This window comes from Spermophilus citellus (assembly GCF_964194105.1).
Source record: "Spermophilus citellus genome assembly, chromosome: 9".
NCBI lineage: Eukaryota > Metazoa > Chordata > Mammalia > Rodentia > Sciuridae > Spermophilus > Spermophilus citellus.
This window is the reverse complement of record NC_138191.1, coordinates 92248665-92271933: the sequence shown is the minus strand read 5'-3', so window position 1 is coordinate 92271933 and position 23269 is coordinate 92248665. Positions and strand designations below refer to the sequence as shown.

Here is a 23269-nt window from a genome sequence, read left to right as displayed (position 1 = left end):
AGTCTGGGTGTTTTCCATTTTCCCTGGCCCACCCTGCTCAGATCCCTCTCCAAGCTCCTCTTCCTCCATCATTGCTGCTAATGTGCCAGTGTTCATTCTCTTCCTTCTCTCATGGTTCTATGCTTGATATTTTATTGACTGAAAGCTTCAAGTACCATCGATGGGCAAATGAACAATTCCCTATAACTTCAATTTAGATCCAGATAAGAGTCCAACTGGTATACCTACTATCATTTTTTAATTATTTATTTGTTCTAATTTGTTATACATGAAAGCAGAATGCATTTCAATTTATATACACAAATGGAGCACAATTGTTTTATTTCTCTGGCTGTACACAAAGTAGAGTCACACCATTCATGTCTTCATATATGTGTCTAGGGTAATGATGTTCATCTCATTACACCATCTTTCCTACCTCCCTGCCTCCTCTCTCCTCTTTGCCCAATCCAAAGTTCCTCCATTTCTCCCATGCTCCCTGCCCCTCCCCAGTTATGAATCAGCATCCCCTTATCAGAGAAAACATTTGGCCTCTGGTTTTAGGGGATTGGCTTACTTCACTTAGCATGATATTCTCCAGCTCTATCTATTTACCTGCAAATGCCATGATTTTATTCTCTTTTAACACTGAGTAATATTCTACTGTGTATATGTACCACATTTTCTTCATGCATTCATCTATTGAAGAGCATCTGGTTCGTTCCACAATTTAGCTATTGTGAGTTATGTTGCTATAAACATTGATGTGGCTGTGTCTCTTTAGTATGCTGATTTTGAGTCCTTTGGGTATAGACCAAGGAGTGGGATAGCTGGGTCAAATGGTTGTTTCATTCCAAGTTTGCTAAGGAATCTCCATACTTCTTTCCATAGTGATTGCACCAATTTGAAGTCCCACCAGGAATGTATGAGTATACCTTTTTCTCCACATCCTCACCAACACTTATTATTGCTTGTGTTCTTGATAATTGCCATTCTGACTGAAGTGAGATGAAGTCTTAAAGTAGTTTTGGTTTTCATTTCTCTAATTGCTAGAGATGTTGAACATTTTTTCATATATTTGTTGATCAATTGTATATCTTCTGAGAAGTATCTGTTCAGTTCCTTAGCCTATTTATTGATGGGGTTATTTTGTTTTGGGGTTTTTTTTCGTGTTAAGTTTTTTGAGTTCTTTATATATCTTAGAGATTTGTGCTCTATATTATGTGCTTATGGTAAAAATTTACTCCCATTCTGTAGGCTCTTTTTTCACCTCTGTTTCTTTTGCTGAGAAGATTTTTCAGTCTGAATCTATTCCATTTATTGATTCTTGATTTTATTTCTTACACTTTGGGAATCTTGTTAAGGAAGTCAGGGTCTAATCCAACATGATGAAAATTTGGGCCTACTTTTTCTTCTATTAGGTTCAGGGTCTATAATCTTATTCCTAGGTTCTTGATCCACTTTGAGTTTAATTTTGTGCATGGTGAGAGATAGGGGTGTAATTTGATTTTGCTGCATATGGATTTCCAGTTTTCCCAGCACCATTTGTAGAAGAGGCTATCTTTTCTCCAATATGTTTTTGGTGCCTTTGTCTAGTATGTAATAACTGTATTTATTTAGGTTTGTCTCTGTGTACTCTATTCTGTACCATTGGTCTACAAGTCTATTTTGGTGCCAATACCATGCCAGTTTTGTTACTATTGCTCTGTAGTATAGTTTAAGGTCTGGTATTGTTGTGCCGCCTGCTTCTCTCTTCTTGATAAGGATTGCTTTGGCTATTCTGTGTATGTTATTTTTTTCCAGATGAATTTCATGACTGCTTTTTCTATTCCTATGAGGAATGCCATTGGGATTTTGATTGGAATTGCATTAAATCTGTATAGTGCTTTTGGTAGTATGGTCATTTTGACAGTATTAATTCTTCATATTCAAGAACAAGGGAACTCTTTCCATCTTCTTAGGTCTTCTTTAATTTCTTTCTTTAGCATTCTGTAGTTTTCATTGTAGAGTTCTTTCATGTCTTTCATTAAGTTGATTCTCAAGTGTGTATATATATACATATATTTTTTTGAGGCTATTGTAAATGGGGTAGTTTTCCTAATTTATCTTTCAGAGGATTCATCACTGATGTACAGAAATACATTTGATTTATGGGTATTGATTTTAAATCTTGCTTTTATTTGTTCTTTGATGAAAGTGGCAATGACATTGTTTGGGTCATTCTTGTTGAAATTTGCAATCTTTTTTTATATAGCAATCATCGTGTATTTCTCTATTAGAACATCATAATTCTGCATAGTAGTTGGGTTTATTTTGATAAAATCCTATATGCAAGGAATTTGATTTCAGTCTCCATCCCCCCTTTTCCTTCCTTCCTCCCTACCCTTATTCTCCTTTCTCTGCTCTACTGATTTTTCATTAACTTCTTTATTTTTAATTGATACTTTCTATATACATGAAGATGAAATTCTCTTTGGTACATTTGTATATGTACATAACATGATTTTTAGTTAAATTAATTTCATATTTCCTCCCCTTTCCTATCCTTCCTCCCCTTACAATCTCCCTCTTCTACTCCTCTGATTGTCCCTATGTTATTATGATATCCTGCCTTGTCTCTCCACTGCCTTCTTCCCCTTATTTTGCTCTAGCTTTCACATATGAGAGAAAACATTTGATCCTTGATTTTCCGAGCCTGGCTTATTTCATCATAGTTAGGATGATGTTCTCAGTTTCCATTCATTTATTTGAAAACGCCATTATTGAATTCTTTTTTTTATAGCTGAGTAACACTCCAGTGTGTTTATATTCCACATCTTCTTTATCCATTTATCTGTTGGTAGGCATCTGAGCTGGTTCCATAACTTGGCTATTGTGAACTGTGCTGCTGTAACTATTGAAGTGGCTGTATCACCAGAGTCTGATTTCCATTCTTTTGGATAAACAGTGGGATAGCTGAGTTATATGGTGGCTCTATTCCAAGTTCATTGAGGAAGTATACCTCTACCTACTAGGTTTCTCTGCCATGCACTTTAACTCAGAATACTCAAAACCAAACTCATCATTCTTCACAAATCATCTTCTGCAAGGTTTTTACCCTCAGTGAAGGATGCAACCGTCTACCTGGCTGTGAACAAAAGAAAGCTGGAAATCAGCCAGTGATTACTCTCTCTCTTCCCACTCTCACCCCTATATAGTTCTACACTCAAGAGAAGGTCTCTGATGAGTCATTTCCCAAAGGCTCATTTCTCTCTGGTACTGCTGGAGGCAGCTGTAGGATGGATGTGGCTCTGCTCCTTGTATCTCCCTCATTCTAAGATCTAAGATGAAGGAGCAGCCTACATTTTAGAAATGCCATTCATGTAGTAGAGGTAACAAAAACCTGCCTAAAACTTGAAATTGTTCTGAATGTTTCTGCTTATACTGACCTAAATCACTCCCACTTTGGTTCTATTGGCTAAAACAAGTTATATGCCCAAGTCTGGTGTCCCATTTATCCATGGTTTTGCTTTCTGTAGTTTCAATTAACCATAGTTGATTGTAGCCTGAAAATACCAAATGAAGAATTATAGAAATAAACAATTCGTAAATTGTATTTCACATTAATTTTGAGTAGGGTCATAAAATCTTGAGTGGTCCTGCTCTGTCTTGCCAAGAATGTGCATCATCTCTCTGTCCAGCTTGTCCATTACTACCCACCAATTAGTCACTTAGTGTCAGGTTGACTGTCATGGTATTTCAGTGCTTTTGTGTAAGTAACCCTCATTTTGCTTCATAATGATCAGAGTTTCATTTGTGGTCATAAGAAATTCAAACAGAGGAGACAGAAGGTCCATTTTGCCTGTGTTTGGCATGAGGGATGTGAACTTGGGAGCTCTGAGAACCAGCTGTTCTTCCAACCATTGCACTGAGTAGCCGAGAAGCCAGCCTTTGGGGAGAAAAAGACCAGGTCGTCCCATCAGCCAAACAGAGGAAAGGGAAGCAGGGAGGAGAAGCAGTGCAGCTTGAGTTCCCTGCAGTTTTCTGTCCCCCAGTTGGCAATCCTGGGGCTCTTCCCTATAGCTCACTCATGAACTTGGGTTCCCTAAGTCTCTCTGCATATTGTGACAGATTTCTCTATTTAGTTTTCTTTTATAGTTAGCTTTAGTTGGCTTCTGTTGCCTGCAACCAAAAGAAAATTTAAGCAATTCATATTCACCTTGTTTGTTCAGCTGAAAATCAAGATAGTAATGCTGAATCTTAGGACTGAAAAAATTTATGAAAATCAGAAGAAATATTATTTCAGGAGAGACATACCATGGATGGAACAAAATGGCTTAGAGGAAATTTTGTTCTGAACTTGTGAAACATTGCTCAACCAATGACAGAAACTAACAAGCAATATATCAGAATATACCAGATACTGTTCTAAATATTAGTGATCCTCACATCACTTATTTTGAATGGGTTCTGTTCTCATCCCCCACCATGCAGTTGAGGAAACTAAGCTATAAGAAGAACTTCAATTTTGTGGACAGTTTTAAGTGTGTGGCAGTTTTAAGTTATTAGTTTTAAAAATCAGTACTTTTTAATGGAAACAACTTGACCAAAAATCTGTCACAGAATTTTGAGACCCATTAAAACCAAAAGTTTAATGAGGAAAAAAAAAGAGCTTCAAGGGCTGGTATTGTGGCTTAGCAGCAGAACACTCGCTTAGCACATGTGAGACCCTGGGTTCAATCCTCAGCACCACATAAAAATAAATAAATAAAATAAAGATATACTGTCCAACTAAAAACTAAATATTAAATAAAAGAAGAAGAGTTTCAAAGGCAAGGGCATATAACACCCTAATAATGCAAATGTTTCTTCATCTGTAAAATGGCATGAATGATAGATACTTCAAGAAGATGTTTTGAGAATTAACCAAAATGTCTTTGTAAACATATGGCATATAATAAAAATTAGGTACATAATCTCTTTCATAAGAATATGCATCATAAATCTATTTCTTTGTTGCATTAGATACAAAGAAAACAAAGCTTGAAATAATGAAGAGATAAATTTCAAATAAATAAAGAGGCAATTAAGTTTATACAACAGGAGTTGGACTCACAAAGCTCATTAACCCAAGTGTGGAATAGACTTGAAAATCCATTGTGCTTATAATGAAACATGGCTGGAGGCAGCCCCAGATACACAACTATTTGGCCTGTCTTTTCAGGGCAATCAATAAACCTATACATGGTAGTACATATTGTCAATATAATCTATTCCTTTCCTCGGTCATGAGAACAGCATGTCTTAGTTGAACACAAAAGTGGTAGAAGACAAGGAAACTGAGAATCACTAACCAACACTGTATCTTGGGTGTTCTTTGGGCACCATTGTTTGTTCTAGATCTAAAATGGGGGATACAAGAGGTAAAGTGACAAGCCTTCAGTCCAACAAACATCAAGTAGAAAGGTAGATTTCAAGTCTTTCTTACCCCAAAGTCTCTGCTTTATTTCCCCCATCTCTTTAGATGCCTCACAGTATTAGGTATCTATTACAGCTTAACAAATTGTCCAATGTCAACAATTCGATACAATAATGAGCATTTGTTATCTCACAGTTGCTGTGGGCCAGGAATTCATGGGCTGAGGGGTTCTGGCTTAGATTTCTCATGAGGCTAACAAACAAGGTATTAGCCAGGTCTGTAGTCATTTGAAGGTTTAACTTGGGCTGGAATAACTGCTTCTACTTGACGTGGCTGGCAATCTGTTGCTGATTGTAGGAAGGAGACTTCAGCTGTCCCTCTGGAGGCCTCTCCATGTTTGCTTGAGTGCCTTCACAGCATGGTGGCTGACTTCCCCCAGCACAAGCAACCCAAGATGAAGAGGGCTAGGTGGATGCTACCCTTTTCAGACCCTGGCCTGAGAAGTCACATACAATCACTTCCCCCACTGTTTGTTCATTGGAAGTGAGTCTCAAATCTAACCCACATTCAAAGGAGGGAAATTAGGCCTGACCTTTTGAAGGGAGCACAATTGTGAACCTATTTTAAGGTTACCACGCTTAGATGTGCAGCTCAGGTCTGAGATACATAGGCTTTCAATGAGCTGGACGCCTTCAGTAATCTCTGAGATAAGATCGAAATCCTCATCATGTCCAACAAGACCATGCATGCTCTGTACCCTACTGGCTTCCAACTCAAACCAAGTCTATCCTCACTGCATGTGGCACACCTGGACCAATTTTGATTCTTATAAAATGCTACATTGCCATACTCCCTGCCCCAAAACTGTGTAGAGATGTTCCCTTGGCCCTCCATGCCCTCCTTAAACCTCCTTTCACCTTGTCAAGGTGCACTCATCTTTCGGATCCAGTGCAAAGGTCATGTCTTCATCAAACTTTCCTTAATCTCTCAGACTATATCAGATTCTGTGAGATGTTTTATAAATCCTTAGGCATTTGCAAAGTCACCCCTTCAGTTGGTCATGGGTGTGATCATCTGATTCATGTCTGCCTTTCTCACTAATTTTCAGGCTGTATTAAGACTGCATCTGTTTTTTATTTCCTGTTATATGCCCAGCATTTGGAACAGCACTGGGCACATAATATGTACTCACTCACCTACAAATATCTGAATGAATGAATGCCCAGACAATGATCTTCTCACAGCTGAAGGTGTGTAAACAGGAGGAGCCCCTTCTTTGTGTGTTTTAGGGAGATTGAATGCATCAGAAAAGGGTTTAATGGATGACTTTTAGGATTCCTTTAGGACAGTCATTGAGATTCTGTGTGTCTACAATTTCACATTCTCTACTCTGGTGAGCAAGTTCTGCCTCCATGGACAACTCGGGTATGGCCCAGCATTTCTGGCTCCAGGAACACATGCTCTTAAGGGTAGCCTAACTCAAGCTCTGCCCATGTCCTGATACTACCATCAAGCACAAGGAAAAGTTGTGTTGGAACCTCTGGGAGCAGCTGCCTGGGCTCTAAGGGAGCCCTCTGTGGCTCCTTTAAGAAGCTTTACAAGGTTAAGGTTTGGTCTAAAAATAAGCCCACGAGGCTTTTTTTAAAAGCTTCTAAAACCATATGTCCACAACAGCCATTTTTTGAAGGGCCAGTGAGCCTTTAAAAGCTTCAAAAACCACTACTTGGCCTGCCTCCCATAGTGGAGAAAGTTCAATATGTGGTGTGTTTAAAAACAGACCCGCTTTTAAGTTTTCTATAATCTGCACCTGAAACATTCTGCTTCTACCAAAAGGGTTCAAGATGGAGATCAGCACGTACAGGCCTTATTGCTCCAGAGGCCATAAACTTTCCACAGTAAACAACTATCCTAAATAACCACAGAACTGCAATTACTTGCCTTCTCAGGGATTAGTTCAAGTCTCTTTCCTGTTGCCCCTCTTCTCCCATAAGTTTCTTCATACTATAGCCTACTGTGCAATATTTCAAATTCACACGTGCATACGCACACATACACAGGAACCATGGTGTGCCCAAGAAAATGTTTACCCATATAGACTGCTTTCATATGGTCAGCAGCAAATGAGGAAGAGCACTTATGTACTAAATTGTTCTCTTGGTTTCTCTTTTCTTTTGTTCTCTTCTTCTTACCTTAACACTCCCTCCCAACCCTCCCTTCCTTCACTTTTTCCTTCCTCCCTACCTCTCTCTCTCTAATCTTTTGAGTAAATATGTAAGTGCTTATTACATGCCATATATTGAATATCTCTGTTTGACGGGGGGGAGGCAGGGCTTACAAGTGGGTAGAGAGCAGTAAAAAAAAATTCTATGAATCAGAAGTACATTCTCCAAAGACATTTTAGAATTTTGAAAGGGAATTGGAAAGGGATGTGAAGTGTGGCATTCCATATTCCAGGTTCCAGTTTGAATCTTTCAAATCTCAGTAGGAATCCCTTTATGTTAATGAAGAAACTGAGACCCAGAGACTTTAAGATCCCATGGGTCTATTAGCTTATCCCCCCCCCCCCACACACACACACACATTTTGCTGCTTCCTTAACAGAAGATATCTAGTTATCCATAAATTGTAATGCAGTGGGGACAGGCTCCATGTTACAAGAGAGGTATAACATGTTATGGGATTTCAGATGAGAGAGATTCCCTTCCAGCTAAGAGGGTCAGAGAAGGTCCTGATATAGTTCCTTGGACCATGGTAGCATGGATTCTTTCTTCCCCAAACCAGATGGTTTTATCTCTGTGCAAGCAAAATATCTCTAGTTTCTTCAAAAACATACACACACACACACACACACACACACACACACACACGAGGGAGAGAGAGAGCAGATGCCTCTTACATTCCATTTGAATCAAAGCCTCATGTGGAGGGAAGATACCTGTCGTTCTTCCTTCTGTGTCATCTGGACTGGTGCTCACCCAGCCTTGTGTTCACATACTCACAACCACCTGCAGTGACAGGGAGCCTACAGCCTCATAGTAAGACTATTCTGGACAATTCAGATCATCACTCAAAGTTATTCTCTGTCCCGCCACCATCTGTGTCATGATGGTTCCCACCCACTGGTTCTACATTCAGTCATTTGGAACATCATCAGAATGGTTGACTCCCGTGATCGCAATTGCCCTGTGATGCACACAGACACTCTTCACAGGCTTCCTATATGCTTCTCTTCGTCAAGGTAGACATCCCTGATTCTCCCTCCCCGTACGAAGAAGTGATGGGGCAAGGTAAAACTGCAGTGATTCTAGAAATAGACTAACAAGTTTTAAATTCTGGCTTTACCTCTCATGGAGCTTTACCACAAGGAGCTTCTTTATTTGCCCAGTGGAGATAATGGCATCTATCATAGAGGGCTATTGCAGCAATAAATTGCAGTAATCCACATGGAGGTATTATCAGCATGCCTGAAATATGGTAAGCATGTGAAAAATGCTACCTGATGCGAGACAGGAATCTTTAGTACTCAAATATTTCCCTGTTTGGAGTAAGGAACAAGCAGAGAGTTCATTTGGAAGGTCATGGGCTGAGCAAGTTCTTAGGCACCTGAGACAGTTACAGATAAACTGATACGTCTCAGATGCATTCTAATTACCACCTGGACAACTTTAGCAGTAACCAGAATCATCTGGGGATGGGTGTTAAAACAGAGTGATATGGAGGGAAAGGGAAAGAACTGGGGGACAAAACTGACCAAATTATAATTATTCTATTGTAGGTACCTATGCATATGTAACAACAAATCCCGCTATTATGTATTTAATTTTAGTGCAATCAGAAAAAAATACATTAATTAATAAAACAGACTGATGGGTCTTCCCTCAGAATTTCTGATTCAGTAGGTCTGGGGTGCATTTCTAATGAGTCCCAGATGAGGCTGATGCTTCTGGGTCACAGTTGACAAACACTGTTCTAAAACTGACGTGATGGTATGTAAGAAGTTCATAAATAACTTTCCCAAGCACCGTGCACCTGCAGTTTATATCTTATCTCAACCAATCCTCTGAGATAACCACCTAATCAGGTCCTCTTTATAGCTGAAGAAACTAACACCGAAGGCTCATCAACTTGCCCTTTTGACACAGTCAGTAGGAGAGCTGGGGTTGACATCCAAGTCTGATTGACCAAAAGTCTCTGTTAATATTCCCCATTTGCCAAAGGAGTAAACCGAGGCACAGAGAGGTCACACCTTGCCCTGACTGTACCTACAATGAGTAGTTGAGTTAGTTTTTGAATCTAAGTCTGTCTGACTCCACAAGTATTTAGCTCCAGCTTCTGGCAACTGCAGGGTATGTGGAAGGCCATATCCATTCTACCCTGGAGCCTGGGACCTCTCCTCCAGTGCATGATTTTCATTTCATTCTATCTTTTCTTTTTGCTTGATTTCTCCGGATAGTTGCCTCCTTTCTTCAGGCACTCGATGGTGTAGACTTGGTCTTCCTGGGGATCAAATGACGGCAGCAGGAGAGTAACTTTGAACAGGCAGTTAGTTCTTCATTCTTCCTTCAGAGCCTGGAAAGAAATGTGGTCTCTGCACACTTTAAATGGGACCATCAATTACTTGTGCCTTGAATATGCAGAGCTCATTAGGGCTCTGCTGGCCGCAGGAGAGCACCTGGGCCTAGAAAAGTAAACTTCTCCGCTATTTCAATCCTGCCGCCCCTCTGAGGTGGAGCCCAGACAGGGTTGCCAGGCTCTAATGTGACCAATTATTTCTGTCCTCAGTTACTAGGTCATAAATCCTGCCCTGGCACAGAGTCCCTGGCTTCTTATGGAAGAAAATTTGGTTTTAGGAACGGCTCAACCTTATTGCTGTGGGCTCTGATGCAGTGGTTAGGACTCTTGGACTTGATGTCAGAGTGTAGCTGGGACCTCATTATGGCCCTGTTAATAACCAGCTGTGTGTGAGCATCACATTCCTGTCCTACTCCTTAGCAATAAAATAGACCCAATACCCCCCACCCAGACCTGCTCAAGTGAGAAAAGAGGTTAGGTATCCATTAGAGGCCACTGAGGATATCTAATATATCTGCTTTGATTTCCTAAAAGGAAAGTGCATAGAGAATCCCAGGCTCTTTCCTGCTCCAGGGCCTCTACCTATTCTGTTGCCTTGTCCAGAATGTTCTTCCTCAGTGCTGTGCAAACCTGGATTATTCAGAAATCTTCAGTTACTCCTCAAACGTCACCTCCTCAAAGGGCCTCTCCCACATCTTACCCAAAGTTTTCCTAGGAACATCTCTGAAGCCTTGTCTCTTCTATCTTCTTCGGCCTAAACACAATCTAAACTTACCGTGTTTATTTCTTTAACTGCACCATTGCTATCCAATGACTGCACGGGCTGCCAGGTTATTTTCATGCAACCTTCTGAATAAGCATTTGCCTGCCCCCTGCATGAACTGTACTCCCCTGAGATGGTGAGGCTTGCTCTTTAAAAATCCATGTCCTCAACTGCTCATCTGGAAATTCAGGTTTTTTTCAAATTCAACAACCAAAGCAAAGTGCAGGATTAAGTTGAATGCTAAGGGTAACACCGAGCTTGCATTCATTAACCTGGCTTTATTGTTTTTATTGATGGTCGTTATGTGTTGTAAATCAGGTCTATTGTTTGAAAAAAGCAAGGAAAATAAAATGAGAAAAGAATCTTTGCTTTGAAGGAACTCAGTCTAAAGGGAGAGAGACACAAAGTAGCAGATAATTATAGGGTGATTTGATAAATTTGCTGACAAAGATAATAAAACTATATAGAGTTTTTCCAACAGATGGGCAGAGGCAGGGGTGAGGAGCAGGACTTGGGAGCAGCCTGAGAACTTACAAACAGCTCAGCACAGGTAGCATAGAGGAAGGAAATCGAGATGAACTGTGTTGACAGAACTTGGGGAGTGTGTGGACAAACCCCACTGGTGGCTCGTCATCTCCATCCCAACTTTGGGGGATGGCTGTTTGCTTACTTGCCTATTCATTGGTCATCTGGAGCCTAGTCTCTGGATCTGTGTTGTGCCAGGCCAGAATCAACACGCAGTTATCATTTGTTGAATGATCTTTAAACAAAGGGGTAGTTCTCAGGGTTCAGGTCACAGGTGCGATGGAAGTAGCAGGTGACAGAGATAGATATACCTGTAAAGTTAGAGACAGGAACCACCAAATGCATAGGAGACATAGAGCACCTTTGATTAGTGGGTAGGCTTCAGGGCTTGGCCCAGAAATTTAGCTGAAAATAACACTGAAGTGCAGAAAGAATCATCCTAGTTTTACAGGCAATAACCAGATAGCATTAAAAATCTGAAAGATAATTAATAAAGTAAAGTTAAAGTTATTTTTTATGATTTTCGAAAATTTTATTATTATGGCACTATCCATATTTAGTTGTCTACCAAAATATAATATATTTACTAATAAATGAGTAAATAAAAGCAAGAATTCTTTGGTAATGAAGGTTAAAAATACAAGGTTTGAAATTAAATAGATTCAATTTCTATGGGACTTTACAAAATGAACTTAACCTCTCTGAGCTTCAGGTGTCCTTTCATAAAACAAGCTAAACATACAAGTTTTATTGAGGTGATGAAATGGTGTGTTTTTCCATTATCTACTGCTGCCTATCAAACAATCCCAAATCTTAGTGGCTTAAACAATAGCCAGGTGTGGTGGCACATGCCTGTAATCCCAGGAGCTCAGGAGGCTGAAGCAGGAGGATTGTGAGTTCAAAGCCAGCCTCAGCAAAAGCAAGGTGCTAAGCAACTCAATGAGACCCTGTTTCTAAATAAAATACAAAATAGGGCTGGGGATCTGGCTCAGTGGCCGAGTGCCCCTGAGTTTAATCCCCAGTACTCCTCCCCCCACAAATCAAAAACAATAATGATTACCTCTAAGGTTTCTGTGGGTTGCCTGGACTCAGCCAGATGATGCTTGCCAAGTTTCCTATATAGCTGCATCCAGAAGTCAGCTGGAACTGGAGTCCTCTGAAAGTTAACTGGGCTGGATGTCCAAGGTGGCTCTCATAGTTGAGGTCACCTGGGAGCTTAGCTAGGGCAGTTAACTGGAGCACCTAAACATGGCTTCTCCATGCAGCATAGACTTCCCATCCTACAGCACCAGAGCTATGATTCAGGAAAAAGCAGCCTGTAAGTTAGTACAGTCATTCCTTTAGTATCCAGGACCCACCATGAATACCAAATCTGCAGATGCTCAAGTCCCTTACATTAAATTCAAATGGACTTCGCTTTTTGATGTGAGGGGTAGTGTGCGTATACAAAAAGGGAAGGAATTGGGAGCAGTCACCTTCAGAGATTATCAACCAAGAAGGTCATGGCATATTAGAGACACACAATGAGTATCAATTTACCACTCCCCACCCCACATTTTCACAGTAATTCATTCTGTTTTAAAAAATGTTTTTAATATATATGTATATACACATATATACATATGCATGTATACTTATATATATTTAGCAAGTCAGAGCTGAGTCAAATGGGGCTTTAGAGATGATCTAAGAGAGTCTTCTCTTGTCCTATAGATTGGAAAACCGGGATCCAATGGAGGAAAAATACTGAATCAGGGGCTTCTGTCTCTAGACTACTCCCCAAGGTTTCAACATCATAGGTTCCCAGTAAGTGTTTTCTCATGAAACAAATGAATCTGCCAGGGTATGTATGCCTGTGATTCAGGAGGCTGAGGCAGGAGGATTGCAATGTTGAAACCAGACCTAGCAACTTAATGAGATCCTGTTTCAAAATAAAAAATAAAAAGACTGGGGCTGTGATTCAATGGTAAAGCTTCCCTGTGCTCAATCCCTAGTGTAGAAAGAAAAAGAGAAAAGAAAGGGAAGAAATTTCCAGAGAGCCTTACTGTTTTTAGAGTATTTCCATATACACAACTGAGAGCCAAAGTGAGGCAATGGAAATTTCCTAGACATTAGAATGAAAAGAACAATGTCAGAATTCCAGCTCTTCTGATTACTTTGTGATTTCAGGCAAGTTGCTTAACTTCTCTGGTCTTCAATTCCCTTAACTCTAAAGGTCTGTGAAGCACAGCTCACCAGGACACTGTGTGAATGCTGAGGTCACTAATGTTGAGTAGCAGATACAAAGTAGGTGCTCAAATTACTATTCAGCATCCACATTTATTTCTCATTAAATTTACAAAAGCCCTATGAGGCAGGCTTTGGAGTCCCATTTCCAGACTAGGAAATAGCCTCAGAAAGAATGAGAGATTTGCTTAGTATAACCAAGCCAGCACATCACATCTCAGGGGCTTAGAACTCAGCTTTGATTCAACCCGGGAAGCACCTTCCTCTCCATTACCCCCACCCTCACACACCCAGCCTTGAGATCTTCAGAGATCGTGGGCAGCAATAATTTGTTAAATTTTTTTTTCCATAAGAGGGAGGGAAATTTCCAAATTTAATCTACCCAATAATCTAGTGCATGTTAGAGTCATTGACGTTTGCATGTTTCTTTGATCTTCAGTAGCACATAAGAGACAGAGGAAAGGCAAAGATGACCATGACTATTACAGATAAGGAAACCAAGGCCTACTTTCAGCAAAATGACCATGGCTTCCCTTTGTGCTCTGGGGAGAGTATGGCCATGGTGCTATCGGAAAAGAAAAAGTAAAGGGATCCCAGAACCACCTTTTGTAAAACCAGCTGTGAACCTTCTCAAAAACTTGTGATACCCCTGGAAGGTCGTAGCAAACAGTGAGTAACTGGAACAGGAGTGAGGCTGAAGCCCCGAGGGTGGGTGGGGGACCAGCTCTCCAGTGGACAGACTCAGGCCAGCCCCCAAAGGAACCTCCCCTCAGAGCCACTGCACAAAGGAGGTCATGCCCCTGTCCCCCACCCACCCCTTTTAATTGCCAAGCCTGGTCTCCATGCAGATGTTGACCTCTGCCTTGGAACTACACACAGGGCCGTTACTGGGAAGAAATCCCCTCCCATCAGTGTATGGCACAGGTTTTAGAAAGGTTATTTGGAGATCCCATGAGAGACTGACTTGAGAGGAAAAGTATTTTTGTTGTTGTTGATTGCTTTTTGGGTTGCTTTCCTCCCCAAATATCACCCCTCCCCTACTACTGAGAAAATGCACTTGGGAGTTTTCCATCTTTCCTCCCCTTTCCTTGGAGCAAGATTAGTATTTTTAACACAATCCATTTCCAAAAGGTAAAATATAAAATAAAATAAAAAGCAAAAACAAAACCCACAAACAACAAGAACCACAAAAACCAGCGATGGCTGGATGAGGAACTCTAAGGACCAAAAGAAACCCAGCTTCTTCATAGAAGATCTGTGCACTGTCACCAGAAAGTCAGAAGACACAGAATGCAGTTTTAAGGGCAGCTCAACCCCTTTATAAGCTGTTTGTCTTTGGACAAATGCCTTACTGCCTTGGAACTTTATTCACCTATAACATGAAGGATGCTCCCCAGAAGAATAAGATGATCTGTGAGATGCCACCAGCAGCCACATTTCATAAAAGGCTCCCCATGTAAAGTCATCATGAGGAAGTTGGCACACTACTTTTTGACTTTGGGGTTTCTCTCTCTTCTCCCTGCCACTTATGCTTGGATATGCCCATGGAAGAAGTATACTGGTCCCAAAGATAATAACGTCTCTAAAAAGGCATACAAAGCAATGAAGGGAGGGAAGAACAAGTCTCTCAAATTATAGCAAGTGGCCAATCTTGAACCGCCTTTTCTTCTTTAAATTCAATGTCACACTAGGTGATACTAACTAGGTGACACTAGGCAACCTGTTGGAAAGAACCTTGCCCTGGAATCCTGCAAAAGTAGACCTGGGGATGGACCTTGGGCAAGTCACTCTGCTCTCTCAGAACCTGACACTTCTAATAAGGGGGCTAGACCAGGGAATCCCTAACAAAGAGTGTGGTGTAAGATGAACTCTCTAGACCAGGCAGATGTAACCTAAAATCTCAGTTCCCACAGCTGAGGACCTTGGTATAAGTCTCAGTTCTTCACCTTTGTAGCAGGGTTGGTGAAAATGCCTATTTGACATGGCTGTCCTAAAAATTAAGTGAAATAAATAATATAAAGGATCTAATACTGCTTGGTTTATAATAAGTTATTTAATGAAAGCAAGTTGCTATATTATTAAAACTTTCATCTTCCTTACTATGGTTACTCTAAAACTGTTTGGATTTAAAAAAAAAGTAAAGCTCTACTGTCCCGTCCCCCCCCCCCCCCCCCCCCCCCCCCCCCCCCCCGGTTCTTCATGCTCTTTAAGCGGAGGTGAGTCTTTGCAGGGGTGGGTTTGGAATGGCTGCCTTCTTTCAGGGGTCACACAGTGCCCCTGAAGAGAGGGCACCAAGCTCATCTGCTGCACAATTTGGGAAGGTCCATCCTGCCCTCCCATGTCCTTTCTCTGGCCTTCTGTTTTTCTCCTTGTCTTGCCCTCTCTGGCCCAGGTCTGAGAACTAGAGCTGCTGCATTCTGGGTTGATACTGGTCAGGCAGCCAGGAGGGAGAGGAAACCAGAATAAACATGTTTTGCAAGAGCAGGCTGGTTTAAGTGAAAGCAATTCTAAATAAGGACAATAGAGTCTTATGAAGCCAGCATGTTGGCCGTTGGCCGCTTGTCGGCAGCTTCCTGCATGACAGGGTTTGCCATGGAAAACCAAAGGTCAGAGACTGATAAGCTGGAGGTGCCTGAGCCAGGCTGGCAGGGAGTGCATGACAAGACCTCCTCACCCAGCATTTAAATCCATCATCAGCCAGAGGGTGGGAGTCCAGGGCAGGGGGAATCAGAGGACCCCACCAGGCCTCCAATCCCAGCTTCCTGTGAGTTTATACATCAGATTACCCATCTATCAAAAAGATTCTTTTTTTTTTCAGTACAGACTGTATTTATGTTCTCATGAAAAGAAAACGACAAATAAAATTATTTGCAAAGTTCAAGAATTCAAACTAGATTTTAATCTCAGCTCCACAATCTGTTAGCTGTGTGACCCTGAACAAGTCAACTTACTTTTCTGAAGCACAGTTTCCTATTTTGTATGTTTCATTCCTGTTATGGATTCTAATGATCCCAGGGGCCATCACAGAAGCAGAGTATAGTCATTTAGTATACTACTTTCCTGTGGCTGCTGTAAAAAATTTATCCAAACTTGGATGTTAAAAAAAAAACCAGAAAATGAATTTTTTTACAATTCCAAAGCCCAGAAATCTGAAATCTGTTTTACTGGTTCAAAATCAGACACTGGAAGCAAGAGCCCTTTCTTGCCTTTTCCAGCCCCTGTGGTTGCCAGCATTCCTTAGCTTATGGCTGAATCACTCCAATCCCTGCCTCGGGTCACACTGCCATCTATTCTGTGTCTAATCCTTGATTCCATGTAGGATTCACCTGGATAATTGAGAATAATCTCCTCATCTCAAGATTCTTAACTTTATTGCCTCTGTAAGTCTTTGCTATATAAAGTAACATTTACAGGTTCTGGGGATTAGGGCCTGTTATCTTGGGTGTTCCATTATTCAGCTTGCTATTAACTTCTCCTTGGCTATTGAAGAGATGGGAAGTCTCAGAAGGATCCCGTTAACAACTATCTTGTGCTTCAGGCTGAGAATTAGGGACTCTTGAGGCATTCCTGATGATGTTGAAATTCTTCATATTGTCTTGGCTTGCACAGAACCTCATCTTAATTGCCTCTTTATCCCAAGCAAATGATCCAGCAGAGTCATGGAGCTTTATGAATGGATAATTGGATGCCTAGAAATATTTCTAAACATTTCCATTTCATTTTGAGTATAACAGAGTGGTAGTATGTATAGACGGAAATCAGATGACCTGAGTGGAACCTTTACCAGTTGTGAGACTTTAGGCAAGTTATAGCCTGAGACCCTTCAGTGTTCAGTGTTCTCACATATACAATGAAAATAATTATTGATCTACCACATCAGGAACTGTAAGGAATTAATTATCTATGTCAAGGATTTGCACAATGCCTAGCATATTATAAACACTTGTCTAAGACACACACACACACACACACACACACATTAACTATAAAGGTGTTTCAAATTTAATTGAACATACTCTATGCATATATCAATAAATTGAATTAATTTGGAGGGGAAGAAATGATGGAGAAAGGGGGGTCTTAGAAATACATCTTCCCAATTGTATTTAAGAGTGAAAGGGGAGCCAGAAATGTGTTTACAGACTTATTCTAAAGAATTCTATGAATTGTTTTTTTCTCTCTTTTTTTTAAGAGAGAGAGAGAATTTTTAATATTTATTTATTTATTTTTTTTTAGAGAGAGGAAAGGGGGGGGGGAGAGAGAGAGAGAATTTATTTATTTATTTATTTTAGTTCTTGGCGGACACAACATCTTTGTTGGTATGTGGTGCTGAGGATCCAACCCGGGCCGCACGCATGCCAGGCGAGCGCGCTACCACTTGAGCCACATCCCCAGCCCTGTTTTTCTCTCTCTATTCAACCCAGATTCCCACTAGGATCAACATTGGGTTCTACCACTAGATTTTATTTCTTGGTAAGAAACGGATGAGCTGAGATCTTTTTTTTTTTTTTTTTTTTTTTAGTAAGTTCTTCAATAAATATTTTCTAAGCACCAATGTCCAAGAAGCCTCTTTGAACTCCCTTCCTCCGGAGCTGGGATAAAGTGAGCCTGGACCAGCCACTGGCACCCCAGGGTCCCAAGTCACCGAGTGGCAGGGCTCTGAGCCCAGCTGCGGTCACAGTCATCAGGCAGAGTGGGGTAAGGCTGAGAATGGGAATAAATAGAATAATGTCTTCATCAAGGAGAATTAGAAGAGATATCAAAATTTGGATACCAAAGCCCAAGGGGTCAGAGGGCCTGAGGATGACAGGAAGCTGAATGAGAAGAGACACCTGGGATCAATGTTGCTGTGGTTGACTTTTATGTACTTGATTTGTGAGCAGTGTATTTTTAAAGAACCCAATTTAAAGGATTGTATGCTTTACTTTTTAAAAAGTAAACATAGAACAGTAGATTTAAGATGGACCAGAAAACCGCAGTTTTAGAAGTGCCACAACAGGGAGAGAAAGCAAAAATTCCATCTCAGGGCCAGAGGGCGGGCACCAGTTAGGGAAAGTGTTCCAAACAATGTGACACAGTGCTGCAGCGGGCTGGGCTCCGGTGACCACCCGCCCTTTGAAGAACCAAATGAAAGAGACCTCAAGAGGTTATCTGGTTTAGAGCTCTGCCTTCAGGGCCTGCTTCTCCCCACTTTATAGATAAGATTGCTGAGGTCCAGAGAAGCACAGGAAGTGGTGGTAGGGAGAAAAAAATGATAACATGGGGTTTTTCTGCTTGTTAATACTTTGTACTTGTCAGATGGGACACATAAGGAGAAGAGGCAGCTTTTAAGTTTGTAATTGCTAGATCCCTTGTATGATCAGTAGATGGTGTCAAAAATTGAGATAATCAATGGATTCAACAGATATAAATATATTTGCATTGTGAAAAAAAATATCTAGAGACATTTATACATAATGTTTGTTAAATAGCCAGAAATTACCAAAATCTCATATGTCCGATCAACAGATAGAAAGATAAAGAAATGTGGTACAGCTCTACCATGGAATATTATTCAGCCATAAAACATGATAAGTGACAGAAACCGGATGCAAATGATCACATGTTGTGATTCCATTTTGTAGGAAATGTCCGTAAGAGGCAAATCCATAGAGGCAGAAAGCAGGCTGGTGGTTGCCAGGGACTGAGAGGCGGAGGGCATGAAGGTGATTGCTTAAGGGGATGGTGTTTCCTTTGGGAGTGATTAACATGTTTTGGAACCAGATAGAGGCGAGTGTTGCACAAGATAGTGAACATAATAACTACGGCAGAATTGTGCACATTACAACGGTTCATGGCTAAATTTTGTCATGTGAATTTTCCCTTGACTTGAAAAATAAAAATTAAATCCAGAGGCAGGTAATTCAGAACTGCTAGGCAGCTTCATGCAAACCTTGGAGATCCAGTCTCCGTCTATCTTACAGTTCTGCCATCTACAGCTTTTAGCTTCTAGATCATAGTGCAAAAAGGGTGCTCATAATCTGATAATAAGAACTGAATTTCAGCCATCCGGAAGGAGAAAAGAACAACAGGGGAACTAAGGAAAGACCCTGAAGAAGTGACGTATTAATTGAAATTTGAAGAATGTGCAGAATTAGCCAAGGGAAGAATTGCAAGAAAGAGCTTTCTGGAAAGAAAGACTGCACAGGTCTCAGGTTTGGGAGTTTAGTGGATGGAGGAACAGGAAGACATCCTGTGGGGCTGGCACATGGGGAATAAGGAAAAGAGCATGGAAGGGGTGGGCATGGAGGGGATTACCCAGCCCACCGTGGGCCATGGCTGGAGGTGGCAGTCTGCCATCTTTCACCACCCCAGTATTACTCATGTTACCACACCGTCCTCCTGAGCCTGGAGGAAATGGATTCAATAGAAATAACCAAATGAGAGAAGAGTCAAGAGATGGCCTCTGGAATGCGCAGAAGCACAGTTTATCTTCCAGGCAAGGACTCTTTGAAGTTATTTACCTTTCCTAAGCAGCTGCCAAGGGTTCTCTTCTGCCTCCCAACGGCACATTTTACTGCTGCCCTTCCAGAGGTCCTCTCCATTGTCTACCCCTTTAATGACCTCATTCTCAGTGCCACTGAGAGCCAAGGTAATTCGGGCAGACTTACCGCCAGGGCCAGCTGCAGACATGTGAACTGGTTATTTGTCTCCCTGCGTCCCAGGAGAATGCTGTTTGGTGTAACAAGGAGGAGGAGGAGGAGGCTGTTGCTTTCCATCACCACGCCCACGGCTTACTCTGTTTTGATTTTGATAGGAGCTGGGGCACTATGTGCCAAGGAGCACAGCTGGGGCCAGCCTGCCCTGGCTGCGCTTATGGCTAAAGAGGGAAAGCAAGGACCTGCTGACTTCAGCTGGGGCTCCAAGACACTTTGGTGCCACCATTTGTTGTGATGTCCGGAAAGGGCAGAGCTAGAGATCTGAGTCCTGAATGAGTGAGATGACTTCCCAAGGGCAGACTCTGAAGTTCCAGGTACCTCAGTCACCTCAAGAGGTATAGGTGACATTACTTAATGTCTTTTTGGCACTCAGCTCCCCAAACTCCCTCCAAATTGCTGAATTTTGGCCAGGAAACCTGAGGGCCGAGAGAGAGAGAAAAGATAAGTATGTAAAAATCTAAAGAGTGGAAACTTGAATACTACCTTGTACAGGAGAATATTTTTCCAGTGTGCTCTCATTTGGGAATAATAATTGATGCCAGTGGATTGCTCAACCATGTGCTTAATTCTAAGTGCTTCATATGTTACAACTTTTTTTTGCCTTTGTCCAAATGCTATAAAGTAGTTAGTTTATCTCCATTTCACAGGTGAGAAACTGAGGCTCTGAGAGGTGATGTGAATTTGCCCCAAATCACCCAGCTTGTATCAAAACACAGTTGTGTATGACCTCAAGGTCCATGCTCTTAGTCGATAGTTAATAACTTTACTCTTTCCCTTTAAATTCTACTATCCAGCATCTGCCTGTTTAGGCAGATGTGGAATCATTTCTCTAGCACTAGAAAAGATTTGAAGAAATCACTAAACTCCAACTTGATTAAGTCCAAAAACAAGGTAGATGAAGATGTGATAGCAGAGTGAAGGCTGGCAATTGAGAGAAGTTCAAGGAGAAGCAGGACCTTCTTTCTACCTTCTGCCATCCTGCCATGATATGCAAAGTTCCTGCTGTGGGCTGGTTTCACTCACCCCTGCATATCCTTTCTCCCTGCACTCACCTGCCACACCAGCACTCGTCCTACTCATGGAAGGGGCCAGTTGCCTCCTCCACTTGCCATGCTGTACTGTGAGTTCCCTGAGAGCAGAATCTCATGATTTGGAGACTCACCTTGGAATTCCTGTATCTTAAGGTAGAGCTGTTCTACCAGGTCTCAGAGGTCCAGGAGCCAAGTCTCCATAGAACTCATCCACTCATGGCCTCCAGCTCTGTTTGGCCAGAGGTGAGGGTTGTGGGGGGATCCTCAGGAGATCTGAGGGCAAGAGAGAGGTTAGGGCATGTATTACTGGCTCCATCCTATGGAGTCACGGTGGAGTGGGTTCCTCCCATCAGCTGCCCCTCTGCTGAGGCCACAGCACAGCCCTGACCATCTCTATGGGCTCTGTTACATGCCAAAGCTGCTTCACCCTTCCATGTGTTTCTCTTGACATCATTCATACCTTTGTTAACAGCCCCTTTGTTAATCTCCTCTCAATGAAGAGTGAGCCGTCTGCGTCCTGTTAGGACCCAGGACAATTCAGTACCAGAGCTTTAGGTCTGATAGGGATGTCAAAGTCTTCCACTCCTGCAGTTCTCAAAACTTCATTTTTACTTACAGAAATCTGTTAAGAATCCCTGTTATAAAATCTATAAAGTCCTGGAGGACCATGGAACCCTGCCTAAAAGCTCTCCTCCAGGGATTGTAGGACACATGCCATGAAGCCCGCTGACCTGGTCCAAACCCTCACTCCACATGAGGGGAGAGGCAGCTGGCAAAAGTTCCAAGTGCCCCTTGTCAGCCCGAGTGGGTCTGATTTATGCCCTGGGCCTTCGTCAACGGTTTGCCTCAATATCTTCCAAAGTGTAAAGTCCCGTAAATCTTCCCTGGGAGCGAAGACTCCACCACCAGCCCGTGTTATACAAACACACAGAAATGTCATTAAGGCAACAAACAGCCCCACTGGCCCTGCCGAGGCCTTTTCTGCCAGGCTCAAGTTACCTAAAATCAATATTTGAACAAGGACAAAACCACATGTTTTCAAAACCAAATTAGAGGGGCCCAATACCAGGCCTGGAGATGTGGTTATGGCAGGCGCGTTCCAGCTGGCCCTGGGGATTCTGCCATCATGCCTAACTGGTCTGCCCTGGCTCTCACAACCTCACACAGTCCCTGGACTTATCCTTTGTGTCTGATCTCACCTGACAGGTGACACTGAGGGACAGAATGAGCAAGAAATGTGAGCTTTTACAGAGCCAAGCATGGGAACTGAATTGACAAAACAGAGAGATGTTTTCCTTCATGCACCCTTCAGTTCAGGATCTGTACCAGCTCAACCTTACATAGGAGATTCAAAGTAAGTCCCAAAACTGTGAAACTCAGCTCTCAGGGAACTCACAGTACAGCACGGCAGGTGGAAGAGATAATAGGCCACTTCCATACAGTAGGGCCAGGGCCAGTTCATTGCAGGTGAATGCAGGGCACATGGAGGTATGCAGCAGGGACAGATGGCCCAGGCCCCCAGCACATAAGAAGGCTTCCAAGGCAGATATGCTAAAAGGCATCTTATCTAACCTATTCTTGTGACTTTGCTATGTCCACAGCCCCAGCAAAGGGGGAATGGGGAGCTGACAAGAAAGGAGAAGACCTTGTCTTCTCCCAGAAGGGAGATGCAACCTCTTTGAGAAGAGCATCTTCTCTGATGGGCTAATGGGGGAGTATGGAGGAAGTATGCCCTGCTCAGCTTCTCAGGGGTCTCTCTTTACAGAACCAGCCTGCCCCACAGTCACCCCACCTCCACCACTCAAGGTAGCATACATCTTGGATCTATCCTCAGATTAAAAAAAATATTATTTCATGCTCTGCTTAAGTAGAGGTGGCCATGAGAGCAGACTCCAAGGTGCAAGTCTCTGGCATAGCCCACAGTCAAGTGGAATTCTCTGTTAACCACGTCAAGCTCCTCTGTGTTCTGTGTTCCATGACTGGGCAATGGAGTCGCCATCTTCCCTAGGTTGGTGCTTCCATGGTTCTGCTATGACTGAACTCTCTGCTTACCCAGCTTCACCATGCTTCTTGACAT

At 42.0% G+C, this 23269-nt stretch overlaps 1 long non-coding RNA gene across 1 annotated transcript in view; it reads right to left on the bottom strand.

The window, feature by feature from the left end:
* The window catches only part of LOC308656889, a 102786-nt gene extending 82573 nt beyond the window's left edge, over positions 1-20213 (bottom strand). The window contains exon 1 of the long non-coding RNA XR_014023792.1: positions 20114-20213. This is a non-coding gene — a long non-coding RNA (uncharacterized lncRNA). The remainder of the gene's footprint in view (positions 1-20113) is intronic.
* Between the last annotated feature and the right edge of the window lie 3056 nt (positions 20214-23269).